This window comes from Parasteatoda tepidariorum, chromosome 2 (assembly GCF_982258835.1).
Source record: "Parasteatoda tepidariorum strain Cologne lab strain chromosome 2, Ptep-v5.0, whole genome shotgun sequence".
NCBI lineage: Eukaryota > Metazoa > Arthropoda > Arachnida > Araneae > Theridiidae > Parasteatoda > Parasteatoda tepidariorum.
In genome coordinates this window covers 51,155,566-51,166,311 of record NC_141756.1, presented here as the reverse complement: position 1 = coordinate 51,166,311, position 10,746 = coordinate 51,155,566, and the positions used below count along the sequence as shown (strand labels likewise).

General features: G+C 27.8%; 1 protein-coding gene across 1 annotated transcript in view; it reads left to right on the top strand.

Annotated features, from left to right (window-relative positions):
* The first annotated feature begins 4,808 nt into the window (after nt 1-4,808).
* Nucleotides 4,809-10,746, top strand: part of LOC107440498 (uncharacterized) — a 57,763-nt gene continuing 51,825 nt past the window's right edge. Inside the window, exon 1 of the mRNA XM_016053441.4 lies at nt 4,809-4,949. The gene's annotated coding sequence lies outside the window, so the exon portion shown is untranslated. The remainder of the gene's footprint in view (nt 4,950-10,746) is intronic.

The window sequence follows — 10,746 nt, the reverse complement described above, 5'->3', positions numbered from 1 at the left end:
CTATAAGTTCTAACATATCATATTTTATCTAATATTCATCAATTTAAAAACCAGTTACTTTGAAATAACATTAATTTCTTATAAAGGTCAAAACTACTACAAATGGAGCTTAAGTCGAAAATCCGACTGTTCTAATGTGCCCCGGAGTGTCCCTCCCATATAAGTACCATTATTTTAACAAAATTTCTGCTATTTCAATGAAAAACTTCATTATTTTAACAAAAAAAAATGCAATTAACGACTACAGCATTCTGGTCTGTGAGAGCAGCGAGTAGAATTTGTACCAATCAATGCTTGAATTCGAACCAGGGGCACCTCACGAGGAGGTAAATGCTGTGTCTCTTGAGTACCGAAGATTTCATTAGAAATAAAAATATTGAACTATCTTTATTTTAGAAAGCCATACTGAAATAATTTCATCAATTGTTTATTTAAGTGTAAAAACATGTAAAACGCAGTTCTATTTATACTATGTTAAAAACCATAAAATTTTGCTGAAAACTAAGTGCAACTATAGAAAAAAAATCGCAAAATGATTTAAAAAATGTAAACTTATCGTAGGGTAAGTAAAACTGAATCGTAACAATTAGAATTTGAACTAATGGCTTTAAACCGTTTATGATTAGAGTGAGAAAGAGAGAAAAACCGTTTTGCAAACAAAACAGTTTTAAACCGTCAAATATACAGGGAAAGTCAGTAAAAAAACAGGTATTTCTTATGTTGTGGGATTTGTTATTCGAAGGTTATATTCCGATAATTCAAATTTCCACTTTCTATAAAAATTTGAAAAAAAAAAAAAAACTTCAAATATCATCCGTATTTTATTTGGGAAAAAAATAATGTTTATTATTATTATTTATGCATAGGGAAAACAATTCTGGTTAAATTACCGTACAGTACGGTAATGAACCAAGATATATGTTTAAAAACAGAAAAAAAACAGTATTTTCCTGCGAAAAATATGTTTATTATTATTATCATGCAAAATCTGCTGTTATTTTATACGGTGTCTATTTTTCATAATAATGCATTATCAAATTTTGCTACTTAAAATAGAAATGCTTACAATTATTATTATGATTTGTTATTTTTATTATTATGTCTTCATTCTAAAGATAGATCATTGAAGTGAAAAAAGAAGAGAAGACAAACATATTATACAGCTTTTTTTTAATAAATATATAGAGTAATATCACCTGATTAAAAACTACATATAAAGTATACGGTTTAAAATATACAAAAATGGAATGACCGTCGACATGTTTCAAGCGCATCGAAAATAGGCACCCATTTTCTTGTTTTGACAGACCTATGGACGCCTATTTTGATTCGCTTGAAACATGTCCACTGTCATTTTATTTTTGTATATTTCTGAAGAGTTTGAAGCTTTCAATCGGATAATATCTTATCGATTCAGTTTCTTGAGATTATTTACTTAATATAGTATAATAGTTTGAGAAAAGATATTTCCCTTATTAAATTTATTACTTTTTAAATTTGAATATATTTTGAACAAAATATTATTAAGGAGCAAATTAATAAGAATAATTTCAGTTTTCTTAATTGTTTGTTTTTAATTCATTTTAACTTTGTCTTTCCTGTAAATTATTATCAGATACATCATTTGATCCTTTTTTTAAAAAAAAAAAAATAACTTTTAGAAAATACTTTTCATTGATATAAAATAGAGATCTTTAAGTTTTTCTATAAGTGAATAAATTGACTTCGTACTACTTAGCAAGCAATAGCGCACTTCTAATTTTAAACTGAAACCTCTTTTGATTTATCGTTGTCTCACAATTTCTTGAAGCCATATATACGCTTCATCCTCTATAATGTTTGAATAAGGGTGATTAATATTCCTTTAAGTATTTGCCTTACTTTGTACTTGAAACTCATCATACACTCATCTACCAAGGATTATATTTGTTGAAAACTCAGAGACATGTGCTCTACTTTGCTGTAAAGCGATGAAAAATAAAAATAATAGCAAAGAAAGTATTTATTTTTCTCAGAATGATTCTTTCCAGTTTCTGAAATCAACTAAAATTCTGTATTCTAATTTGCATAGTTTTATGGGACCACAATCTCATTCTTCGCACTTTAAGGCAAAGTATACAAAGCATTATAATTTATAAATCAAACAAATTAAACATTTTGATTCATTAGTTAAACCCGTCATGACTAACTAAAGAAATTTGAATAAAAGGTGTTTATTTTAAAAACATTTTGATGTTCTATTATTATTCTCTGAAGTAGCACAGTATGCATAAAATGCATTGTGCAAAATTTTTTAAAAATACTTAAATTATAATAAATTTTTTTCCCTAATGGCAGGCACTGAACTCTCGCTCGTTCTTTGTCTCGGAAGATGCCGGAAGTTTCATTCATTTAACGTTACCTGGTGCTGAAAATAACAAGCACGGCAGAATGAAATAGAAGTACGTCACAGATGGCGTTGCCGAGAGAGCCAATCAACGGTCTCAAAATCTCTTAAGGATACTATGTGCGTAAAGAGAGTTTACATGCTACCTGGTGGGCATCTGTGAATCCAAGTACGACGACAAGCAACAATATCCAAGCCACATTGGCTCAGAAATTCGTTAATCATAATGACAATAATAATAATAAGAACAGTAGGGGCTAAGGGGATAAAGAGTTTACCTTCTAATGAGATGACCAGGATTGAATCCTAGCGGCGGATGGTGATTACGAATTCTGCTTCCGTCTAGCATCGATCAAGATGCTGACGTAAAATACTCTTATTGGTAGATGGGATATGGGTTAGAATCCCCTTTAAGCCAAACCGTAGGGAAGTTTTTGCTGTTTTCCTCTCCAAATAACGCAGATATGGTTTAGTTCCTTAAAAAAGTCCTCCATGAAATATAGTTTGATCCAAAAGCTCCCTTGTTTTCTGGGTTGAGTTCATAGTTGCAAGGCTACGGAGTTGAATATTAATTGTGGTATAGTCAGAATTGGGTCAGCTGCTTAACACCGGGTATAAAATAAAACAGTAATGATAATAATATATGAGTTCAAACAGTGTATTGAAACTATAAGCCATTAAAATCAGAGCCTTAGTGTTACAAAATTATAAAAAATAATATTAACTAGCATTTGCTTAAACTATTTATAATATTATTTAATTGAAAATATGACAGCCTGTATTAAAGCTATCATTTGTGAAATTCATAGGCTTTTAAGCTGCTAATTTAACAATTTTTATGCTAAATAATTAATAGATATTAATTATGGAATAATTGAGTCTTGGGGAATACATGGTGATGCGGACGACTGTTAAAAAAGCAGCAAATTAACAGATTTAATGTAACAAATTACAGTTACCTCAAAATTACCTCAAAATGTCAAACGATGATAAAGCAGTGTGAAGTAAAAATAAATTTAAAAAATGAGTGGAATAATAAATAAATAGGCAATCAAGAAATAAAAAATGCATTTGAAATTTAAAAATAAAATTTATTTACATTTTAAAGTATAATTTAAGTATTTAGTGAAAAAAAAATAGAAAATCTTTGATCAAGCTGAGCTGTAAGAGAAAGTGAAAAAAAAAACTAGATTAATTTAATAGTAGAGTGGTTGCCGACGTTTTTTGAAAACCGAATTTCTATTTTTTAAAAACCGAATTTAGTGGATTTTTAAAACCGAATTAATCCATTGTACAACCGGTAGTAACAGACAAAGAAACAATAAAATTAGGTAGAACACTTGTTGCTTAGGCTACACAAAATTTTGTTGGAAGAAAAGTAAATCTAATCACAAAATAATTTCAGTACTATTATTTGTAAAAATAAAAGAAAAATAAATATTAATTTAATTCAATAAACTAATTGGTTCTATTTTAAGGATTCGTTAAATTTGCTAAGAAAAAAAAAGACTTTTATAGGATGTTTGTGCACTATAAAAATCACTATGAAAGTTCTTCGGTAAAAACTACTGAGGTTTTTTTGCGCCCCCATAGAGCCAGAAACACGGTAAATTTTATCATATTCTGGTAGTTTTGACCATACTTTTTTTCTCCGTGCATGCATAAGTTTTTTCCCCTTCAAAATAACGGTATTTTTCCAAAAGAAAAAAAAATTATCCCCCCCCCCCAATCTATACATTTGCAGAAATCATCACAAATTTCAAGTTTGAATTTTCTGACCATAATTTTTTCTCGGTGTGCAGTTTAATGGGTATAATGAAACATTAAGAGTACTTTGAAAAATATTTATCACTTAAGAATTAAATTATATCAAGTGAATAATTTTTTCTGGTTTTACTTTCCATTTCAGATTGAGAAAACTTATTTAGCGAAATCAAACTTCGAATCAAAACAAACAATTTATATTCTTTTTCATTCAAACACAAATAACGTTTTATAAAATCCAACTACGGCATTGTTTATTTGTTCAAAGGGTAAAATGCCATGAACCAAGTGAATTCAATATTTTCAGAAACAGCCGCCTTCTAAAGTGAACTTCAAAAAACAATAATGCCAATAATAACCTGTAAATGTAACTGTAAATTTCTTTTGTCACCAGAAAAGTTGGTAAAGCGGGGGCATACTTGTTGGAGGAAAAAAAATAACATAAGAAGTCGATTTTTACCAAACGATCAAATTTTGTGACGAAGTGAATGTTATTGGCCACCGGAAACATCTTCTTTCTGATTGGCAGAGCGGGGGCTATTACGTCGTGGCAAAGTGTCTTGGCGCCGAAACTAACAAAAAGAGCCAACCGCTTCCATGCGCGTAAAAATCTCATGCGGCGAACCTAGCTATATATTCGATAGCTGTTGATACAGAAATCATTCATTCTTCGAAAATTTGTGAAAAAGAGCCCTATCTCGAATTCCAAAATCTTATTTTAAAATAATTTTGTTAAATTACCGTTTTATTATTAATTTCGAAACAAAGATTTAGACAAGAAATTATAGATAAACATAAAGTAAGTTATATTTTTACTTATATGCTTATTTGCTATGAAAATTTGAGAAAATGCCATGGTTATATTTAATTTACGAGAAATTAAAATTTTTAAGCTTTTATTGTAATTTTCTTAGTTTCTATGAAATTTTAATTTATTCCGAGTTTTCCGATTTGGTGATGATGCTTATTATTAGTATTAGAACAGCTGTATGACTTTTTCTACTTTTTTCAGTGCCTTGGTTTTATTTTTTATTACGACTACAATATTTTTGTTATGTTAATAACTTTATTTTTATTATTAGATACATATATTTTATTATCCTTTACAAGTGCATATGAAATATATGCAATGCATTATTTAAAGAATGTATCGTTGGATTAATGAAAAAACTAATTTATATATTAATGGATTTTAAGATAAGGCGTTTCCTTAGATTACTAGGTAAAGGGATAAGTGTTACCTGAAATTTCGCTTCTAGAAAGAATTTTGAATAATTATTTTTCGCATCTTTTGGAATATTTTTTTGTATTCTTCTTGCGGTTAGCCTAATTTAACTGAAATATTTTTTTTTTCTGTATTTTTTTTCATTTGGAGGAAAAAAAACCCACCAAACCATAAAAAGCATTATTTTGTACAGTTTTTATTTATTTTCATTTTAAAATATAAATTATAAATTTTTAGTTTTTAAAAGAAAATTAATTTCGGATTTTTTTTTAAATATTTTGTAAAAGTGATGACTTTTGGACTCAAGTATTGTGGTTTTATAAAAGCATTTTTAATGCAGAATTATTATATTGCAATTATTATATAGCATATTGCACTTTTAATGCCATAGGCTTACTTATAAACAATATACGGGATGCGTAATGCTGAAACACAGAAAAAAATATAGCAAAATATTTCAAATAAAGCATCAGTTCTTAATTAATTTCCTTGAAATTTGTATATATACTTGAAATTATGCCACATAACGTGATTTTCAGTGAATAGAAACATAATAACATTTAACACTTTGCATCAAAATTATTTTGACATGAAGCGAGTGTTATCCTTGTTTTCAAAATTTAACTTTGAAAACCTTGATGAATAGTGGTTACATTTCATGGTGCTGTTCTTGACCCAAATTCATGCTCATTTATATTTACACATTTTGCGCAGCAACTGAAATCAGAAATAATTAAAAAGTTATAAGCAATTATTGTAAACCAATATCTTCTAAGGCACTACAGCCTGCTACAGGCCAAGGTAGTTCCAAGTAGTCATAGTCATCTGATCTTATCCGTAGCAAGGCTCTTCCAGTTTCCCTTATTTACTGTATGAAAGTCCTTTTCTACCGAGTAAAGCCACCTTATTGGTGGTCTTCCCCTTTCTTCGTTTCCTCGTTTACTGTTTCTCGTTTTCTGTTAAATGCTTAGAGTGTTTTATAAAAATAGTCCCACTGAAACACATTTAAAAAAAAATATTAAACTGTCCTTGATTTTCATTCAAAGTTTAAGAATTCATATCATTCATTTAAGTTGGCTGTAAGATTGGTGAGAATGGCGAACAATAATGGCGACGAATAAATAAACAACCAAACATTCGCCAGAAATTAAAATTCTCTAAAAACTGAAACAGTAAAAAAACTGTAATACCGTAATTTTTCAGGAATTATTTTACGATGTATTATTGTGGGGATTTAATTATAGACCATGTCAACCTTCAACTATCAAAAGGTACCTCTAGAGAGAATCAAGTTAACAAGTCTTGTATACTAGTGATTCGGTATTTAATATTTATAGTGGTAGTTACGCCACATTATTTGGTTTTAAAAGGAGAGTTCTAAATCATATTACATATGAAACTCTAAAGTTCACTAAAAAACAGTTAGCATGAAAAATTTCAACAACAAGTTTGATGAAGTGTTTGATATACGCTGTATACTTATCAAAAATATTTGAACTTAAATTCTGGAATAAAAATAATAAGCTGACTTAAGAAAAGTTAAAGGTAATAAAATTCGACGTTTATATATTATATAGTTTGATTTCTTTCGAAGATACTGAGGTTGCAAAGTAAAACAAAATTTTCTGTTTCCTACACTCTGAGTAAACTAAAAATAGTTGGAAATGGATTTTTTTCTTCACGTTTTTTAATTATGCAAAACAATACTTTATTATAATTCTCAGATATTTGATCTTTAGTAATTGTGTTATTAATATATGCGTTGAGCTTGAATAACTACATTCGTTAAACTGCAGTAAATTAGAAAGAAATATTTAATCCAGTTTAAGTACAACAGTAAATAAAGCAGCATTCAATAATTAGAATTTATACTCATAAAAAGTTATTCATTTATCCGATTAGAAAATCTTATTTATTTATTTTACATTAAAAATTACATAAAATGTACCATTTTATAACAATAAATTATAATATTTCATAAATTATGATTCATAAATAATTCATAATAATTCATAAATTATTCATAAATATTCATAAATAATTCACAAGTTTTTTAAAAGGAGCTGAGTTGCATTCTTTGTTTGGTAAAAGAAACAAAAAAAATATTTTTTCGAAACATGTTTCCCTTAGTTAAATGAAAAGTGTTGTACTCTGTAGAATTCAAAATAAAGATATACATATATATAAATGTAAGAAACACAAGGTGCTTAAATTGACACAGCCTCATGAATAGATCATAAATATGCATTTAAGTACAATTCCAGTGTGACACGATAAATAAATGTTCTTAAATGTATGGAAAGACACAATGGATTCATCTCAATTTCAAATTATTTGTAATTGTTGCATTGTTTATACATTTCCTCAAAATTCAAAAATGTAAACAAAATGTGAAATAGTAACAATATTTTCCGTTTTCGAGTAGTTTTAGCTAAAATATGTTGAGTCTTTTCGAGTATAATAATTTATTGTCATATAATAAGATGCTTTTAGATAGTAAAATATGATGGAGTCTAATTAAATTTTCTTTTAAAATTGTATCTTTTGAACAAGGCAAGTTTTGAATTTACCCCCAATAGGTTAATTGAAATGAATATATGAAGAAAACTTAATTTCTTTTATTACTTTTATTATTAAAACTTAAATTTTTGATTTAATTAAACTTGTATCGTAGCATTGTCTAAATATATAGGACAAAAGCATATTGCATGACATTGAATATTATAATAATGTAGATGAAAATGCAATTTTAAACCATGAATGTAAATTAAATATAAAGTTTAATATGATATTAATGGAATATTATAAAAAATAATATCAAATCAATAACATCAAATAAAAAAAAATATCAATAATTTCATATTTCCTATAAAAAAAAAACATTTTTAGGCTTCGCAGAAATTTTTTTTCGTAGTTGTCAGGAAAAAAAAAAATAAACGCATAAAATAATGCATTTGGCCATAAATGTATACTTTTCTTTATTTCCTCAATCGATTAATTTACATCAAAATAAATTTAATAAATTTTTATTACGCATTTCTTGTAAAAAAAAAATTAAATTTATAAATTTTTTTAAATTATTATTCTATAAATTTCAATGCTAGTCAATATAAAAGCTTAATAAAATAAGAAAGCGAGTTAAAAGTTGGTAGTGTATCTACCACTACAAAAATACAATTCCAATTCACTAGCATATAAGACATGTTAACTCTATTATATGCTGGGGTACCTTTTCATTGATGAATGTTGGCATTGTCTATATGACTTTTTCCATATTGGTGACTCTCAAAAGTGATATGAACTCGCCTACAACAAAAATAACATCCAGCTCAATGTATGGAGCACATTAAACAGGTGACTTGCTATTAGTGTTTGCTTGATTGTCCTCTTCGCGCTGTAGCTTCTCCGTCTCATTTGCACACAACGGGGACCTCCACACACTCGATTGCTAATAGCAACACAGGATAGATCATACACACAGCTATGAACATAATACGGCTCTCACCACAAGCTCTCAGAAACCGGAGAACTTAACACAGCTCTCCCGGCTTCTCATAAAACAGCAAGGAATCAACTAGTGGCATCCTTGCATCGAATTCTATCACAGATAAAATTCTGCTGGGAGAGTATTGCAGTGTGTCTAACACTACAAATAATAACACTATAAATAATTCCAATTCACTAGTATATAAAACATGTTAACTCGATTCTACGTTTGGGGTCCCTTTTTATAGATGAATGTTAACATAGTTGATATGACTTTCCCCACAAGTTGTTTTGGTTGCTTTGTGGAGCTAAAGAAACTTGATTTAAAGAATGGAAATTTTTTATCTGAATGGCATGCAATCATTCTGCTAAAAGTTATATTTCATTTTTAATCATTCACTTACCGTTTCTTCATTACCAAATATAATAGTTTATAAAATAATTTTTCACGTATTTTGACGAAAAAGAAATATGGAAGCTTAATTTAAAAAGAAAATAGACAATTTGTAATCGAAATAGTGAAATGTTTCTTTTAGAAAATTTTGTTATGGTTTCAGTGAAAGTAATTATTGTTCCTTACATACTTAAAAATGTAATTATAATGGATAAAATATGTTTAGTTCAAAACCTCATTTCCAAATAAATTTTCAGAGGCTGCATTACTTTGAAAAAAAGGAACATGGGAGTTAAGTTAGGGCGTAGTGGATTTAATGTTTTAAACTTAACTTGATCTAATCAAGAAAGCCCAAATGAAAAAACTTTCCGTGAACATTTTAAAAAATTAACTGTATAGTTAAACTGAATAGTTTAAAACATTTATTAAATTTTTATTTACATACATTTTGATTACATCTACAAGCAAGCGATTTCCAATTTTTTAATTTTGAACTTGATTATTTCCGTTTTAACTCTTTTATTAATTTTAATGTTTTTACATTGGGTTATTTACATTCTTCGAAATTGTAATATATTATTAGGTTATTCAGTCTCCAAATCTGTTGTTTCCAAATCTTTTACTATACTCAAGCTAATGTGTTCTAAATCTAAAACTTAGATTCATTTTTCATCAAATATGTGTATAATTTGAAACATTCAATGCATAAAACCCTAAGTATATACATCGTAAAATATTCTTATCAAATTAATGTAAAAGGTACCGGCACTCAGGGTGCCGGTAACTTTAACAGTAAAATCCATTTTTACTGGAATAACTTTATAAATATTTCAGTAAAAATTACGGTAATATTTCAGTAAAAATTTTTACATTAAAATTCCTTTTTTGAAGCAGGTTACGGAATAAAAAAAATTATATACCGTAATTTTTACAGTAATAATTTCAGTATAGCTACTGAATCACTCTAATTAAGTAAATATCTTATTATATAAAACGCTAATACGTACGTATGTATGTATGTATCAATAAAACCGATGATATTTCCTTTCTAGCGCTGGCAACAGTTTTCATTTTTAATTGATTGGATTCGGCGCGCAAGAGCACGTAGTGAGCAACCAGATAACAATAACCAGACTGAGCATTATCAGGTTGTTCAATTCAGATTCATGCACTAAAAACATGACAATATTTAATTTAAACTCAATTAGGAATTAATTAATTAATTGAAGTGAGAATGCTTTAAAAGGCCGCTGTTGAATTGATATTTTTCTACTGGGAGCTACCTAAACGTCTAAAAAACGTTTAAGTGTTTGTATTGATTGCATTGAATTTTTTTATATTTCGCATTTATTTATGCATTGAATTTTCACGCTTTAAAATGCAGAATATTAGTGAAGCAATATTTGATAATTTATTTTGCTAATATGTTTCTTATTTAGCTAATGTTTTGATTTTTTCACCATGTACAATCTAAATAGCTAATATACTTTT